Source organism: Orbicella faveolata, unplaced genomic scaffold, assembly GCF_042242905.1.
Source record: "Orbicella faveolata isolate gen_17 unplaced genomic scaffold, um_ofav_v1 contig_24, whole genome shotgun sequence".
NCBI lineage: Eukaryota > Metazoa > Cnidaria > Anthozoa > Scleractinia > Merulinidae > Orbicella > Orbicella faveolata.
This window is the reverse complement of record NW_028301552.1, coordinates 2,573,234-2,592,500: the sequence shown is the minus strand read 5'-3', so window position 1 is coordinate 2,592,500 and position 19,267 is coordinate 2,573,234. Positions and strand designations below refer to the sequence as shown.

Here is a 19,267-nt window from a genome sequence, read left to right as displayed (position 1 = left end):
TCTGCGCTCAATAACACTATGGTGACGTTTTAAAGTGTAGAGATTTAATCGGCAATCATTTAGTAAAAGTTCTATAGTTAAACAACTAGTTTATTTTGCTTAGTATTTGTTTATTTTTTTTCTGAAGCCAAAAGCTAGCGTTACCTTGTGAACATTTCATTATATATGTAAGCACCGTAAGTTTATTTGGGAAGAAAATATAGAACTAGTAGGAGAGTATCCCAGCAGCACCCTCACTCCGACAGTTCATCGCATAATAATTAACAAATGGTGAACGCCATAGCGTGCACTATTGAGTTATGGATCCACGCGGGAGGTTGCTAAGCGCGAAAGAAGCGTAAGAGTCGCACGAGGCAATAGCCGAGTGCGACTCTAGCTTCTTGAGTGCTTAACAAACCTCCCAAGTGCATCCATAACTCAATAGTGCACGCTATGGCGTTTACCATTTGTTTTATAACATAACATTGAGACATTGGAACAACAGAAGTCCTTTTATTGAGCTACATCACAAAAAATATGTTCGTGTAGTCTTACATGACAAGAGAAAACAAGCGCGCGAAAATTCATTCATGACAACCGACTGCACACCAGTAACTCGATAAAGTTTCATCTTCAGACAACTGTGAAGACAGTTTCGCATTTCTGGCAGAAGAACGTCGGCCATTACTTTGGAAACAATGTCTGTCAAAAGATTTGCTTTGTAAACATTAGCACACACGTCAGCAGCGTACACCCATAGGCAAATAGTAAACGCTAAATTAACCAATCAGAGCGCGCGCTTTGCTTTAGTTATGTTATAATACATGTTGATTCTGCGTGATACATTCTGATGAACTGTTAATATTTGATTCGATCAACAGGTAGCCTGAGGAATAGTAAAGAAAGTAAACAATGATACACCACAGCGACCAACTGGTTAAAAGACAAATGCAGAAACACTTTCAAATAAATTCTCTTTGAGCTTGGAAATAAACTTTAAGAAAAGCACCTGTACTCCGTTTATCGTAAATCTGTTGATCCTCATCATAAGTTACGATGAAATAGTTGATTAACAAATGAAGCGGACGTGAATATATATAATATCAAGTCTGTATGAGGGAAGAATAAAAAGATAGAGATTTTCGCAAATAACGAAAGTAAACTTAGCTGATGTAAGGAAGGTGCAAAGAGCAAATTAAAGACTAGACTCCAATAAGCTCTTACAACTTCCTGTGATAAAATATTATTTAGAAAATAACTGTAGAAAAAATATGCCGCAGAACCAGAAAGGTGAGTGCGGTTAAAGCTGTGTCGTTGTCCTTTACTTTGCATTTAAATTCAGTTTAATTCAATGAACATTCCTCATTCCCAAATCAGAGGGCAATGCCAGAAAAAAATTGTCAGATGATAAAAAATCGTGAGATACCCCTACACGAGCCATTGTGCACAGTAGTTTATCTTCGGCCAAAAATCCCCCACCATCTTACAGGGGAAGATTGTTCGAAGAGTCTTAATTCCTGTCCCCGAAAACCCCCACTACCCTGAATGAAACAATCGCGAAGGAGGATTAAATCTCGTCCATAATCCTTTACTTTCCTAGAGAGAATATTTGGAGAGGAAGTTTAACTCTCATCCATAATCCTCCACTCGTCCTTTAAAGTTCAAAAAGGGGTTGTAATATGTGGTAGACTTCCTCTCAAAGTACTTTTCTCTGAGAGGTTTAAAGGTTAAGAAGTAGCGGTAAGACTAAACTACACTGTGTCGACACTATGGGCATAAATAACCAGTCTAGTCTTTCAGCCATTTCCTAAGTCTTGACCATCTTAAAGAAAATTACTTTGGGAGGAAGTTTTACTCAAAATATAATCACTGTTGACTTTTAAGGAAAGATTAAGAGATTATGGTTAAGACATACACTTCCCTCCAAATCTCCTTCCTAGGAAAATAGGGAATTATGGAAGAAATTTATTCCTCACGCGCGATTGTTTCATTCAGTAGAGTGGGGGTTTGAGGAACAGATATTAACACTCTTCGAACAATCTTCCCCGGTAAGATACTGTGGAATTTTGGCCAAAAGATAAACCACTGTGCGCAAAACATCAAGTAGGGGTATCTCTCACTGACGATTTTCTAAGGGCATTGCGCTCCGCTTTGGGAATAGAAAATGTATCTTCGAATCAACTAAATTTAAATGCAAAGTAATTCTCCTTCCAAGCTAGGTAGAGGATAATCTATGTTAATAATAAAAGCATTTGCACCTTCTTTATAACGATTTCTGGAGTCATTACCTAAATTGAATATATGAATAAATTATCCATGGAAAGAGTCATCTTGCTCCCTACTACCTCCTCTGGGGAGGAGGAAGGAGGGAAAAAGAGTCATCTTGCTCCCTACTACCTCCTCTGGGGAGGAGGAAGGAGGGAAAAAGAGTCATCTTGCTCCCTACTACCTCCTCTGGGGAGGAGGAAGGAGGGAAAAAGAGTCATCTTGCTCCCTACTACCTCCTCTGGGGAGGAGGAAGGAGGGAAAAAGAGTCATCTTGCTCCCTACTACCTCCTCTGGGGAGGAGGAAGGAGGGAAAAAGAGTCATCTTGCTCCCTACTACCTCCTCTGGGGAGGAGGAAGGAGGGAAAAAGAGTCATCTTGCTCCCTACTACCTCCTCTGGGGAGGAGGAAGGAGGGAAAAAGAGTCATCTTGCTCCCTACTACCTCCTCTGGGGAGGAGGAAGGAGGGAAAAAGAGTCATCTTGCTCCCTACTACCTCCTCTGGGGAGGAGGAAGGAGGGAAAAAGAGTCATCTTGCTCCCTACTACCTCCTCTGGGGAGGAGGAAGGAGGGAAAAAGAGTCATCTTGCTCCCTACTACCTCCTCTGGGGAGGAGGAAGGAGGGAAAAAGAGTCATCTTGCTCCCTACTACCTCCTCTGGGGAGGAGGAAGGAGGGAAAAAGAGTCATCTTGCTCCCTACTACCTCCTCTGGGGAGGAGGAAGGAGGGAAAAAGAGTCATCTTGCTCCCTACTACCTCCTCTGGGGAGGAGGAAGGAGGGAAAAAGAGTCATCTTGCTCCCTACTACCTCCTCTGGGGAGGAGGAAGGAGGGAAAAAGAGTCATCTTGCTCCCTACTACCTCCTCTGGGGAGGAGGAAGGAGGGAAAAAGAGTCATCTTGCTCCCTACTACCTCCTCTGGGGAGGAGGAAGGAGGGAAAAAGAGTCATCTTGCTCCCTACTACCTCCTCTGGGGAGGAGGAAGGAGGGAAAAAGAGTCATCTTGCTCCCTACTACCTCCTCTGGGGAGGAGGAAGGAGGGAAAAAGAGTCATCTTGCTCCCTACTACCTCCTCTGGGGAGGAGGAAGGAGGGAAAAAGAGTCATCTTGCTCCCTACTACCTCCTCTGGGGAGGAGGAAGGAGGGAAAAAGAGTCATCTTGCTCCCTACTACCTCCTCTGGGGAGGAGGAAGGAGGGAAAAAGAGTCATCTTGCTCCCTACTACCTCCTCTGGGGAGGAGGAAGGAGGGAAAAAGAGTCATCTTGCTCCCTACTACCTCCTCTGGGGAGGAGGAAGGAGGGAAAAAGAGTCATCTTGCTCCCTACTACCTCCTCTGGGGAGGAGGAAGGAGGGAAAAAGAGTCATCTTGCTCCCTACTACCTCCTCTGGGGAGGAGGAAGGAGGGAAAAAGAGTCATCTTGCTCCCTACTACCTCCTCTGTTAACACACTTTGTTTAAGTTTTTAAGTAATGGACAAGGACACAGGATTTGGCCGCAAACTTAATTTGCGGCTTGTTTATATATCTTTTTTTCGTTATTTAATGATCTAATGTTGTAGAAGGTTTCAAGAGCTCTTTTTTGTGAGTCCTTTAATTAGCCCTTACACCTTCTTAACACTAGGAAAGGCTTTGCGAAATTTCTCTTAAGTATTGTACTTTGATTCACATTGTTTCAGAGAAGAAAATGCTGATGAAAGCTATGTTGCAAGTCTTGTTTATTGATTAAATAGCTTTCAAAAATTCAGTAATGTTTTTCCAAAAAGTCACTTTAATCTTTTCGAAGACTTGCTCGCCTCCTTTTTCAACACTATTTTAAGGTGGTTGAATTTAATATTGATAAGTGCTGCAGTCCATTTTCTTAACGGATCCGTCTTATCTCTGTGATCCTGTTGACAAGAATTATGATTATTGATCAGTAAGAAGGCAAGTTTAAGTGCTATCTAGGCAATTGAAAATACGTCCACTGAGACGTTATATGCTAATTTACCAACTGTACCGGTTTAACAAGAATGAGCGGAAAAGTTTCAAATCTCTATGTCAAGTTTTTTCTTTCTTTAATTCCTTTTCTTATACACGAGCTATTCGTATCTTTTGGATTTGATAGGTTGCCATCAATATTTGGGTGCTAGTTTATCACAAAATCCATTAACCAGGATTCTATTATCATCCTATAGAAAGTCAAGTTAACAACGTGTTATGCTAAAATGAATAAGAACTGTAGATCTACTTCAGCTACCTTAAAAACAGCAAGGAACAGACTTGGTATCTATGGATACTCTGACTAAACTTATACTAGAAAATTCGGCAGTTGTCAGATTTGATATCAAGGCAGTATCCTATACAGTTGCTTTATTTCTTTATTCTCATCACTCGACTTTTTGAGAATGTTTTAAGACAGCTAGGAGAAATTGTTTGTTGATTTCTAGTTCTTGAGAATTGAAAAGCTCATTCAGTTCTACCTTGCCGCTATTTTCTACGTGACGAACACATTGCTCTTCCACTGTCAATTTCAAACCTTTATTATCCGCAAGACAAAGCATTTAACTTGACTCATTTACTATTTTATAAAGTGCCCATGAAATGATTTTTCGAGCTAAATCAAGCCATTCTTTAAGTGAACCTCAAATTACTGTTTATTTGTGTAACTGAAGTGTGAAGAAACATATTTTAAACTCCAAATTGGTAGACGAAAAGCTCTATTTCGTTTTGGAGACTGATGGCAAAATCAGATTTGTAAACTATCTCGCTTGTCAGTTTCCCACTGTCAGACATTAAACAGAGTGCGTTTATTTTCTCACTAAACTTGTCGTGTATAGTAAGTCATTTCATACAGAGAACGGGTTTGTTGGGGGAATTTGATGCCTCGCCGACAACTCTCTCAAGACCGTAGCTAGAAACGCTCCGAACATGTATGGAGTTACCACTTTTTGTCGGTACTAACTGGAAAATTTATTATCCGTTCACGACAAACAGAAATATTTTATTATTCTAGGCTATATTCCTTCCAGGAATCTTAAAGGTACTGAATAATTTTAAAATTCCTTAAGCTATCCCGCAGCATTTCTAACTGAGTGTTGCCAAATTATTTCTGGTTACAATAAAATAATGGAAAATCGAAAACTAATCATCATTATGGAATAACATAACTTTACTTCTTGTTTACTTTTGCAACAAAGTGGGCGGCACTATTGAACGTTTGAAACGGATAATTATAACTTAACTCACGTGTCTGCGTATTGAATATATTTTTTAATTGTCATCGTACACAAAAAAATTAGAAAAAGACGAGAAATCGAGAGTGAAATTTGCCTTCCATCGCAAAAGTGCTTTTGCACGAGAACTCGTTTTCAAACAGAAGGACAAGGTAAACTCGGAAATGGCCTATTCACTGCTCCATCAAGACAGTGATCCAGAGTTGACGACTTCCTTTTTTCTCATCATCTTGTTGAAATTAATATTACTGTAATTAACTGAAATTAATTGAAATTCTCATCATCTGCAGAAAGTAGAAATTAGCTGTCGATCACTATTTCTTGGAAATAATAAAGTTCATTTCTATAATCGACATAAGACGTTTCAGTGATGAACGACTTTTTAACTTGAATTTGCTATCGCTTTCTAGGAACAATACGTGAAAACTGGAGCGGAGCGAATGCTGGAAAATCACATCTTCGTTTGCACCGAAATCGCAAAGATATCTTTCTTTTGAATTTATAAACAATCCACCTCTGAATTACAGTTCAACAAGTTTCTCACTTTCGCACTCCTGGTATTACTTTGGAATTTTTTTCCTAATTTGTCGTTGAACATCTTAGTCGTCATTTAGTTTTTTTAAAAAAACATGCTAAGTCGAACTGTCACAAATTGCAGCCGCTTCATTTAATGCTCTAAAAAAGCGACTGTATCGAGATGAAATCTACATAATATGCCACAAGAACAGTTCTTACAACCTGCCTGTGGGTAATTTATAAAGTCAGAATTCCTAAATCAAACGTAATGGTTATTTTGGGGGCATCGATTTCCCTTCTTGAACATGTACTGCAATTTTGGTGTCAAGATTGAACTTAAACAAAGTTTTCAAAAGCGTAAATCCAATTCTTTTCTCTGACCTTTTCCAATAAGAACGCCGCAAAGAACTTGTAAATTGTACATTTCTTATACCTAGCCTCCTCTTTAACAATGCATAGAGTCAGCTTTCGTCACGACACACGACTGAAAACAATCTGTTGCTGGTGTTTTGTGGCGCTATTTCAGCCCACAATGCGAGCGATTTGACAAATAAATCTTACGTTTGATATTTTTTCCACTTAAAAGTATGAAACATTCAATACTTAGTTGCTACATTCTTTCTCGTATATTTTTATATGCAAAAGATGAAAATTTGGTAATAAATATTGTTAATTTTGACATCAAGACAATATCTCATAGTTGATGTATTATTTTTTCTCATCACCTGACTCTTTGGTAATGTCTTAATTCAGTCAAGAGATTTAATTGCTGATCCACTGTCAATTTTATAACTTTATTATCCGTTGGCTCATTTGCAATTTTTAAAGCGGTGCCCTTGAAATGAGCTTTCGAGCTGAGTCAAGTCACTTTGTGCAAGTGATGTACGAAGAGTCAGTTTTTAACTCGAAATTGGCAAGAAAGCCGTCTATTTATTTCCCTTTGGGCTGATATATACGTAGCCAAACAGTTTTGTAAACTCTCTAACCTGTCACAATTGCCCTTTGTCAAACATAACCGTAATACATTTATTTCTTAGTCATGTGATGCAGTGAACAACGAGGTTTGCTTTAGAATTGATGCCTCGCTGACATCTGTCTTCAGACCCTGTTAACGCCCAAACATTGAATTCACCACTCATGGAACACTTACTTTTCGTATCAGTTCTAGCTGGAAATTATCCACTCACGAAAATCAGAAACACTTATTGTCTGATGTCAGCAAAGAAAAAAAAAAACAGGAAAATTGCGTTAACTACTCTCGGAATTACGCTAAAAGAGGCGGAGAAACGAGCAGTTATCCCACAAAGGTAATATGATTATAAATTTGAATTTACGGAAATGTCTTACGAAACACCGCCCTACACTCCCAGTTACCCGTGTGTTCTAACTTTCCGGACATTAGGGAGCTCAAGCAAACCACGACGGCAACGGCAACGAAAACTTTTGGACGGAAGGGCAATCTCAGTCACGTAGAAATTTATTAACCTAAATATTGTGTTGATAATGATTGCTTATTTTTTTTCAATCTTGTTACATTGCGTAGCACAGTAAAGGCAAGCGCTAACGTGACCTTGACTATTGTTTTCCTATAAAACAAAAAGTGGAAAAGCCAAGTAAATGGGTCAAGCTAAAGAAAGAATTTAGCCTTGACGACAAGCAAGTTTCAGAGGCATTTCTTCTTTCAGTGAGGGCTGCTAATGAACCGTATCAACGCTCCTTTCGGTACAAGTGTTGAATTCTGTTCTGTTTACTAATGACCGCCTGAGTAAAATAGGATACGTTTCTAATCCCAACTGCATCTGTAATCAGCAAACGGAAACAATATCCCATATTTTGTTCGGTTGTTCTTTTTCATATTCTTTTTGGCATGAGGTTAATGAAAAAGGTTTTGAGCACAATCAAGAGTTACAGAAGCCTCTCGCTTACATATTGCGATGTTATTGTTGGGTCTTTTGAGGAGGAGATGGATCTGTTTAATTATATAGTAATTTTAGGAAAATCTTTCTTGCGGACTTGTCGATGTAATGAAACATTACCTTCCTTGAGCCACTTCATAAGAATTTAGGTAATTAAATATGAAACTGAAAAACACATATTTCAAACCGAATAAAACGAATTTTTTTAAAGAATAGAAGATCTTTGAGGAAACAATTTTAACTAATAATTATAGTAGACAACGCTATTATTAAGGAAAATCGTTAAGTTAAATTAGTATGAAGATAAGAATTGACAAAATCTTTTTTCTTAATTAATTCAATATGGTGTCATTGTTAACTTCTGTAAACCAAACGTTATTCGTTCTTCTGTAAATTAATTGTTAAAAAAAGGATTGCAATTGATGTAATTGTGGAAATAAAAAATCCCAAATGAAAAAAACAAACATAAAACGGCAACGAAAACGTCACCAAACAAAAGGTTTATTGAGTAGAACAATGGTTGTGCGCGTGAGTTTTAAATCTCTTTGCATTTTGTAGCCGTAACGTGACATGAACAGATTCTGTGCATTTTGAAGAACGTAGGTCGGGATGGCAAATTTTTTGTATTTCTTTTTGGAATGGATCGCTGGCATTACATATTTAGTTTGAGCAAGTTTTAAGTACTGATTGGCGTGCGGAGCAGATATCCAGATTGTTATGAGATTAGAAATATCATTTGAGTTATTTTTTTCGTAAAAGATACCTCTTAGTCGGCGCGTCGGGTATGTTATGGACGGGTCAATGGATGAGTGAGTGAGTGAGTGAATGAGTGAGTGAGTGAGTGAGTGAGTGAGTGAGTGAGTGAGTGAGTGAGTGAGTGAGTGAGTGAGTGAGTGAGTGAGTGAGTGAGCGAGAGATGTATGTATGTCACACCAATCAGATTGGATCTACTATAAACAGCCAATCAAATTTCTTGTTGTAAAGGTAAATGGTATGTGAGAAGATTTGATCCCGATACAGTTCAGAACGGCCATATTTATTTTTCTATAAAAGAGGAGGAAGTATTCATATATTTGTCAGATTTACCAAATCATTACTGTAAACAGCTCCATGAATGCTCCTATCTCCGGCACTTCACAAAAAAATAATTCTTCCCATGTTTCTTTCTAGGAGTCGTCCCTGGCGTAGGTATCGTCGTTGCTTAAGCTAACTATTTAATTTCTTATACACAACTCAAAATTCATTCTTTCATGTATGAAAAACAGAGGTTTTCACATGCAGTTTCCAATAAAATTGAAAACAAAGTAGTGAGTTTAAAACCAGTCAAGAAGTATGGCCATTTAAGTCGATTTAAATAAACGACAGAAATTCCATTTATTAATTATATAATCTGCGTTTTTTTTCAAGGATTTCTAGCTCGACGTGTAGCTGACCTTTTATCATGTCTTTAATATCGTTGTGTTAACACAGTTTTAATTTTCGTTTTATGATCAGTTACAATAATTTATGAGTCTTCTTTAAAATTTATATTTTCTGAATATTTTAGCACAAAGTTTCGTCCAATAGATAATACGGCCAGTCAACAATGCTCCTTTCCCCATTGGAATGTCATTCAAAACGTTTTTTCACATGAAACACTCTAATAAGTACAATTTTGCTTTGTTAAATTTTTAAATGAACTTCAGTTTTCGGTTAACATTGTATCACGAACATTTGATGAGAGAAAATTTGATGAAAGAACTCATCGCAAATTGCGAAAAAACGCTTTCTCCGCAAAATTTAACCCGTAGACCTAAATTAAGTCATAGCAATTTTTTTTTTAGATTTTCTCCCTTTTTGATCCATCTACGAGCCCGTGTAAGATTTATCCCCCCCAAAGAAGACATTGCACAGATTTTGAATGGTCAGTGTGGAAATATATTCTGAAATCACCTAAATATATTCTGAAAGTCCCTATATATTTTGGCCGTTTTTCATTCTTTTGGAGGGGTGGGTCGGTTAAAATATTCAAAAAAGTATCCTTACGTGCTTTCATAAGCATGCCGTGATGAAAAAAAAAAACTACTCAGGGCTCCATAAATGTAAACATTATGCAAGTAAAGAAACAAGTTGAAAATTAATTGCAAAGGCACTTCAATAAGCTTGTATACTCTGGTATTGGTAGAAGTCATATTGCCAAATCCTGTGTAAAAAGATTTTAGTAACGGTATGAAAGTTGTTTCATGGTCTCCTTTTACAATTGCTCACCAAGTTCATTCAATAATCTTCCTCCGAGTAATTAAGAAGGAATCTACAAGACGTTTGAGTAACAAGTGGAAAAAAACCTTTGTACCGAGATTATTCACATCGTATTGCAAACGGCTTTGTGACTGTTTTAAATATCTCCTCAAAGGAAATTATTTCTAACAACACCAAATGTCGACTGAAACAGATTTTGAAGTTCATATGAAATACTTGGAATTACTGGTGAAATGAAACTGATGATGAAAGTTTACCTTTGTTTGCACAATTTCTCTAAACTTTGAAACTTATTTTCCCACGTTTCCATGGGAAATGGTTTTCGGTGTTATTTCAAGCAACTATTTATATCTTAACCTTTTAGAAAATGCAGAAAGGACTGCAAGATACTTAGAATTATTCTGGATGGAGGTTTTTGTCCAATAAAAACTGAAATTGCTCGATTTCCTCTCGGATTTTGTCTTAATTATTATTGCAGAACTAAGTAATGATTAGATCTGAACAAGGCGACTTTAATTATTCTATGCTTAATTCAGTGGAACGTTTTCACGTGACGTCATCAAGCTTTTAAATCCAAACGTAAAGAGCCACCAGAGTTTCTATCCTCATCAGGCATAAGAGGTGCGAAAATTATACATCTTGACAGCATTTCAGCGCAATGGTGTCCTTTGTTTGGAAACAAGTGCATTTTGAATTTTAGAGTTATGGCAGTGCGTGACATCGCGTTTGTCGAAAAATACATACTTATCTCCTGATTTTTAGCCCTCCGTGAAATAAAAGTAGCAGTTAAGTGTTAATATGTTGGTTTGTGCAGAATAGGCAATCAGTGGCCTAGATAACCAAGAAGATCCAGATTGTCACACTATTTTCCGGCTGCCATATTAGCGAATCTTTGCCGAGGTCATTTTTTTACATTTTTCCTCATTAACATGCTATTTTGCACGGAGAAGGTATCACGCTAGACACGAATTGACCACAACAATTCAAAGAGCTTGTGAAACTTAGTAATTGGTGAAACCTTTGGCTCTTTGGCTGAAATATTCTAGGAGAAATTGGCCTTCAAAAACTGCCAAATTTCTGGGTGGCCAACGCCCTAATGAGCTTTTACATTTTTGTTAAATTTTGAGTTTTTAAACCCGCGTCGCTCAAAAATTATTCAATACATCGAGCTCAAATTCCTTGACACAGTTGATCGTGCTATGCCCTTTCAATATTCAGAATTTCCATCAGAAACTGTATCACTTATGGGGTAAATATTGTGAACAAAGATTCGCCAATTGGTGTACCACGGAGGTACACCAATATGGCGGCACCATACTGAGCTCTGTAAATTTGTGCAAAACATTTAGGCGAATACCTGAAGTTTGGGATAGCGCATAGGCCTAAAACCTGCAGAGAAGTATTCTTTATTTATCTTCAATAAGATCGAATTTTCTTGTTTTCTTTTTCTATTGCACGACAGTGAAAACGATCTATTGTAGTCCGGCTATCTGATTAGCTGTGCTTTTCCAAGATTTTTTTCAAGATTTAAAGTCCTTCTTTACTCGACAAAAACAAACAAACAAACAAAAACAAAACCAGAAGAAGTCCTTTTTAGAGCAATCTTGCTTTTAATTTGGCTCATTGTGATACCGTCAAGAGTTATACGGCTGTACAAACAGCACTCTTACATGAAGTTTGCAATGTACGAGATGTGACGAACTGGAAGATTAAAAACTTTCAATACAGATACTTCACATTATATTCTCGAGAATACTACTCAAATGCAAAGGATGTATGCATGCAAAACGACAGTTCGATGTATCATTCATCTCGGCTTAATGGGAAAACTAGTGAGCATTCACGAGATGATTTTATTGATAAGCCCCAGCCATGTATTAATTACTTACTACCCCTTCCTCTTCATTTAAGTTTTTCTCGAAAAGAAACCACCATTGTTCTCAATTTAGCAAAATATTTTTTTCTCTTATCTAAATTTCCGCAACTTTTGGTTATGGTCTTCATCAATGCTTTGAAAAAAACAAGAATTACGAGAAATAATATTCGATAGTTTCAGGTTGACCTTCAGCTTAACGAACTGAGTGGTAATTTTTAACAGATCACATGCTCAAAGTGTATATTCTCATTACTGGTTTTCTCATATTGTTTTAAATGTTAACTCTGAGAATTTAGTTTTTCAAAGTGGTAACTCTTAAGTACATCCCATGCTCTAAATGTGTATTCTCGTTACTGATTTTCTCATATTGTTGTTAATATTAATTCTAAGAATTTGGTTCTTCATCAAGCCAATATCTTCTAGCTAATCAGTTTCTGAGATTTTCATAATTCTTTACACTGAAACTGTTAAAAGTTAATGAGAGTATAAATAATGTACTTATCTGAGATTTGATGTTTCCAATAGTCAACTTGTGCAGGAGTCCAACAGTACATTGCGATCCAAGATGGCTACTCTTTCTGTCAACAGTGATATATCAGCCGCCTGGAACGAGAGAGAAAGAGAAAAAAGAATATTTAATCAACACTACCTTGTCAACTAATAAATTTACAGCAGTGTTAGATACAGTTGATAACTATGTAAATTTTCAGAAAACAGTAGTGTTTTGATGTGTTTTCGAATTTTAGCATTTTCTTCAAAAATGAAATAGAATTCCCATGGAGTCCAAGATGAGTTGTATTGTTCGCGCTTCTAAGAATCAAGGATAATGCTTTCTAACTTGGTTATAATATAAGCTAGCTATTAAAATTGGATTTAATGATTATTAAAGAATCTTTGTTATGACTATTTACGTCGTGGTATTCTCCTCTTCACCTGAACGTTTTCAGACGCTTAATTCCAAGAACGTAAAATGAAAAGTGCAAGATGTTCCTTCACATAATAACTCCACCCCCCACGTGAAAATGATCTGAGTCAACAAAAGTTCGACCCAAAGTCCTTCCAAACAAACGGTAGTCTCATTATAATAATTATTATCGAACATAATACAGTGCACGTGTATTGTACTGATATAAATTATGGCATTTTCTGGACAACAAGACAACCGTACGCTTATATGCAGCAATGGTACGAAACTTGAAAATCTATCAATTTTACAATCAGAATCACGGTTTTTAACACTCTTGGAGTGTAAAGATAGAAAAACCATTATCTACTTATCTGAGCTGAGATGTTTTTCCAAAAGTCATCGATCGTACGCCAGAAGTGGAGCTCTGCACACTGCCATCCAAAATCCAGTTAACGTTGATGAAATTCAATTAATTAAGGTCGATGAATAAATCCAGAAACTCGTGAACTGTCCTTTAACGCATCTTTGGTCATCCTGGAGATAGCAGAGCAAGCGGCAGCAACTTTAGTTATTTAATCACCTAGGTTTACTTATGATTATTTCATGGACAGATAACTTGCTCACCCCAAAAACTTGTTCGCATGTTGTGGTCAGAAAGTTGAACCGTAATAAATGGCCGTCACAAATTAAAACAATCGATTTGGAACAACACTTCATCTTTCATGTATTTCTATTCAACTTGGTAGCATAAGAATGAGTTGATAATGAAGGACAGCCGCCATTTACGATAAACGACTTACTGTAAGGTTGATAACGAGATTTACTTACTTTTTAAATTAATCCTCTTCGTTCTCTGTGGACACAAGGTAGCCACAATCCATCTACATCTCTATTTTGTACGATATGTTGTTCCTCCTTGAGCTCATAGCAGGCGCCAGGTGGTTTTTGGCCAACCAGGTTTGCTGTTGCCAGTTGGTGTCCGTCTCTAGGCAACCTTGGGAAGTGTGTGGTCAATCCATCGGATTCATCTGCGTTTGATTTCCATGACAACATTCTGGCAATAAGTTTTTCTGTGAACGGATCAGAGATAAAGAGCAATATTCACTGCTTGCAGACATTGACGTCAATTGTTTTGAAATTAATTTTTGTACAACCACACAGCTCTTTGTTTCAAAAGCCAATTGCTCTCACGTTGGCGAACAAACAACAATATAGCTAGCCTAACGAGCTTGCAAATCTTTTCCTGCGCTGAGAATTTTGCCATTTTTTACTTATTTTCCTCATTGAACTACGCCTATAGGCTCGTCAGTTAGCTTCAGCTCAGATGAAATTTTTTTTTTTAGAATTAAGAAACGAATTTGCCAGTGTAGTCAATAAGTTAGAAGTTCTTAGATTCTTGCTATGGATTTCAAAAAAATTTTTTTGAAACAGAAAAACACGTTCACAGGACGATAAGCTGAAGCATTCTACGAATGGATTATGTAAAAAAAAAGTAAAACTTTAGTGCCACCAAATCGCAAGATCTTAGGACTCGGTACTCGATTTCCTGTATTTGTCAGATAAATGAAAAATGTTTTAACTTAATAGTACGAAATAAATAATACGTGTCACTTTTGTCTGTGGGTTAATTTTAAGCAAAAATACGTCCAAACACGAGACTCGTCCATTAAAATTACGAAACATTCAGCACCAAGGCATACAAAATTACCAGCGACATGCACTCATTTTGAAATCGATCACATTCTTTATTAAATTGCAAACCGGTTCTAATGTTACGTCTGAATGCCCCTAAACTGGACTTAGCTGCAAAACTTCAAAGGATTATATTAAATGAAATCTAGCGACAACTGTGATTCACTTATCTGAACTTCAACGGAGTTGTCCTCAACATGAAACTTGCCAGGAGTCCATAGCTGGTCGTGCTACACTTCATTTGAATTGGTGAATGACGCCTGTCACTCCAATTCAATTCCTTTGGATACAACTTTGCTGCCTCTGGTCAATTCTTGTGAAAAAACAGGAAAGTCATGGTTAAGTTTTTCGCGTGTTAACTCAAGCAAAACTGACTTGATTGAGTATTAGTATCAGTTAATGGACGTCTGTCGGCCTTGCACTTAACAAAACTCCCTCAAAATGTGGAATAACACTTAAACGACTACCAATAAAGTGGTGCACTGCAGTGGGAACGAACTGAAAATTAGTTATAGGTTTTGATATAACTACATAACTGTTCTCTTCGTATCAGAGCAAAGGCAAAGGCAGTTGGAATTTTCTGTTTTTATAACAGTTAAAAAGAGTGTACATGGTAACGCTACGAGGTGACGAAACAAATTGCGAATGACAAAGTCAAACGGCAAACCAAGCAGATTATTAAGCCGTAAACAAACATTTTATTAAAAATAATCATTCAGTTGCTCACAAGAGAAGTGTTTGCTATTCGGTTTTTCAACTTCGCCTAAATACAGTCTTCGGTGTCAAGGAAAAACACATGCACCTCGAAGCTTTCACAGCATTGAGGAAAGTTTTATTATACCATTAACTGATCAAATTGAAAGACGAGGGAAACAGCTAGGACACGTAACTAGCTAGAAAAAATCTGGACTTACCTGAAGGAAGCACATCGACTAAGATGTTTTCGCCCTTGCCTTCAATTCAACGGCGATAAATAAAGAAAATATGGACTTGCCTGAAGGGAGCACAACGACTAAGATGTCTTCGCCCTTGCCTTCAATGATACATCGACCGACGCTAAAATGGGTGTGTCATTCTACACTTCTTTATATATACCCACATTAAAATTCATGACAGCCACGAGGAATGTGCTTTGAACAAAAGAAATGCATCCCACGTTAAGATTGTGTACTTTGAATTGTGAAAGATGAGCAACTTGGGAGAAAAACACGCACCTGAAAGGAATTTTGATCCGAATGCGCTATGTTTGTAGTTAATAGGCCAATTTTGATATATTAAAATTCTAACTTGGCTCCGTGAGGCTTAACGGAATAATAAAAAAAGAAGTTAATTATTCATCCCTTAGACCCGAGGCGGTCTCTTTTGTTTTATTCCCCTAAGCCTCGGAGCTAAGTAAGACATTTAATAAATCGAAATTGGCCTCTAACCGTCGAAAATCTCACAGACAAGAACTCCGCGGTGAAGCGTCGTAAAACGTACTTTTGGTCCAGCTAAGTAATTACAGTTGCGTCATAATTCAACTTTATTAATATATAATGACGAAATTTATGCGCGCGCAAATTATGACGCATATTCAGTTTTCTTACCTCTTTTTCACGTCTTTGGAAAATATCTTTGGAAGAAAAACTTTCTCTCTGCCATTTGTTCGGTTTCTTTTTAACATTTTATCTAATTCTCATAATTTCTCGTGATTTTTTTTACGGAAATAGCCAAATTTAAGCTTGTTTAAAGGAGCTCAATCACGGTTTGCGCATATTGAAAAGTTTAGCCTCAATTTTTCAAATTCGTCGTTTGCAATCCGTGTTGATCTTCTCTATCCTTAGCCATCCTTGTTCTTTTATGGTTTATCATTATGTCTTTGGTGTTTTTCTATCTTATTAAACTGTTATTTTTCAGGTTTCCTGTACCTTCCGTATCTGAAGGTTTATCCTGTCCATTTGACGCGGTGAACCAGCTTTTTCACTGCAAAAGCACATAAAGGAATGGTTAACAAAGATTGACAGAGATAAAGTTCGATAGACTGTAAACAACAATTCTACTGTCTTTCAGTCAATCATAATCCAAAATCACGATGTGTAATTTGCACTGGTGTTACACTTTTTGCACTGATGTTACACTTTTTGCACTCGTGTTACACTTGAACTGCACTGCTCTCAGCCAATCAGAATCGTTTAATTTTTTCATGTATATTATTAGTATAGGTAAACATATGGTTTCGAGTTCAATTTGGAATTAATTCGCACGAGTGAGTTTTCCAAAAAGCTGAAATTGCACGAGCTGCTTCGGCGAGTGCAATTTCAGCTTTCCTGAAAAACTCACAAGTGCAAATTAATTCCATATTGAACAAGAAAAACCGTATGATTACTTATTAATAATGTAAACATGAAAAAATTCGGGTGCAGGAAGTGCCCGAAGATCTTTCTTGAAGCCATTTTCTCTCATTCGAGAAACCTTTTTTCAAAGTTTCCACGCAAAATTTTCATCATCATTTTATTTGATATCATTGGCTTAAAAAATTTCCTATTGTCTTTCAGCCAATCATAATTCAGAATTACGATGTGTAATTAGCACTGGTGTTACACTTTTTGCACTTTTGTTACACTTGAACTGCACTGCTCTCAGCCAATCAGAATCGAGTAATTTTTTCACGTATATTATTAATTTTGTAAGTACACTCAATCCTGGACATAAGTGCATTTGTTCGCGATACAGCTGGCCCTCTTACAGGGGTGGGTGACTTAGCTCAATATGTAGTTCTCATAAAACATTCATGTAATTCTCTTGGGCTACAGTGAAAACGTTACAGAAGTTTGCAAATGTATTACAACATTCTTTGCATCAATGTACTTAAAGACAAAGAGGAAATTTCCTTCCCTAAGAATGCAACATAATGACCCAAGAAAAGAAAATTAACTTTTTTTGAGAATCCATCACAGAGATTTCAATGACATCGTTACCAGTGGGGAAGGGGTGGGCAGTGTCTGATCTAGGATTTCACTTAAGAGGGACATTCTGTCCCATTCAACAAAAAATTTAATTTCTAGGGGACATTCCAGTTTTTTGGGGGACACACTGTTTTTTGTATCGCAACCACTTGAATTTTTCCAGTCAGGTAGATTGAAAGTTTCTCCTTGCTGCTTTGGCTTTTGGTTCGACAAAAGGTTTGCATTCATCAGTAGCACTCAGTTTATCTTCGTCAATGTTGTCAGTTCTGCTGGTTTCCATTTGCGGTCTGTGTTCTTCTCTTCTGTTTTCTCGACCAAAGAATTATAATATTCGTTTCTGCTTTGACATGACAATAATATAGCAGAACGACAAAGAAAATAACCGAAATAACACGTCTTGTTTCATCAATCAAGTGTGAAAAGAAAGGGGTTCGCAATGAACACGTGCGTTTTTATAAATTGACCCCCTATAAGAATTATTCTACTTGTTCCCAGGAATCTCATCTCAGCCTCTGGCAGCCATTTTTATTTGTCTGTGTCATAAACATTCGTAAAACGCACACTGTTTTGCATTGTCAATTCTATGAAACTTTAAATTACACAAAGTTTATGAAAAACTTAGGAAACGAAGGAAAATGACAAGTCAGTAGCTGCAGATGTTTGCTGCGCCAAAATGACCCATGTGATGAATATTTGGGGGGCATCTTCTATCGAACTGCGCCAATCCTACAATGGCGCGCCCTAGAACAGACACTGGGTGGGGGGTCGCTCAACACTGTTGAATTATATTTAACACAGGGAGGCTCCACTCCCATGTCTACATCTACATCTACATCTACATTATGGGGGTCTTGCAAAGGGAGGCATGCTCCCATCACTGCAAGACATTAAAAAAAAAAAAAAAGCAGGGTGGGGGGTGGGGGGGGGGGTAAAAAACCTTAAAAATATATAATAAAATATGTACATAATTTAAAAAGATTACTAAGAAAAGTTAATTAAGATTAAAAAATTGGAACCTAATTAAAATGTCATCATTCTAATTTAAGACCGTTCTTGAATAATTGACTATTTTTAACATCTAAAACATGTCCAGACCTTTACCTTTAGTAGAAAAGTCTACTATTTTGTTGTTAGGAGCTGATAGCTCTTTCATTTACCTTTTTATACCTTAAGATTGAGTAACTTCTGAAAATTACTTTGGCACATAAAAAAACTCAAAAAGTGTGTCTGTTGAAGGTTTCCTTCAGCATGTAAAATCCTTACCCTTTTATATGCTTCAAGCCTGTAAAAGGCACCTCTTTTAGGCAGAGTGTCCCTTTATAGTCTATTATGGAGATGACCCACCCACCTATCCCCTGGGCTTTTAAACAAGGGATTTTGAATTCTTGAGCACCTTGTCAGTTAAAAGTACTGAGGTGAAAGACTAGGGAATTAAAGACAGATTGAGAAGGGCTTTCCGATCAAGGGATAAAGTAGGGATTACCTGCATTACCGGCTATGCATGTCAATTCAGGTACAATTTCCATTTCCATCCACTCATATTTAGGATTTTACGAAATATGAAAATAGTAATTATTTTCATTGGAGATTTTTGACCATGCATCACGAATGAGCACAGCCATAAAATCTACAAGAGGTCCCCTTCCCCTCCTGAGGGTTGTGTAAATTTTGACCGAGTGGAGACTGATACAGAGTGATAGTCGGTATTCTGTGCGCATGCGT

At 37.2% G+C, this 19,267-nt stretch overlaps 3 long non-coding RNA genes across 3 annotated transcripts in view; 1 reads left to right on the top strand and 2 right to left on the bottom strand.

The window, feature by feature from the left end:
- Positions 1-987, top strand: part of LOC149109965 (uncharacterized) — a 3,066-nt gene extending 2,079 nt beyond the window's left edge. The window contains exon 2 of the long non-coding RNA XR_016208040.1: positions 861-987. This is a non-coding gene — a long non-coding RNA (uncharacterized LOC149109965). The remainder of the gene's footprint in view (positions 1-860) is intronic.
- Positions 988-3,941: 2,954 nt separating this feature from the next.
- LOC149109964 (uncharacterized) lies at positions 3,942-15,248 on the bottom strand. Its single transcript, XR_016208035.1, has 2 exons — positions 13,737-15,248; positions 3,942-13,442 (listed from the first exon to the last, which is right to left on the bottom strand). It is a non-coding gene; the product is annotated as an uncharacterized LOC149109964 (long non-coding RNA).
- A 1,180-nt stretch (positions 15,249-16,428) lies between these two features.
- Positions 16,429-19,223, bottom strand: LOC149109963 (uncharacterized). Its single transcript, XR_016207810.1, has 2 exons — positions 19,029-19,223; positions 16,429-16,562 (listed from the first exon to the last, which is right to left on the bottom strand). It is a non-coding gene; the product is annotated as an uncharacterized LOC149109963 (long non-coding RNA).
- Positions 19,224-19,267: the final 44 nt, after the last annotated feature.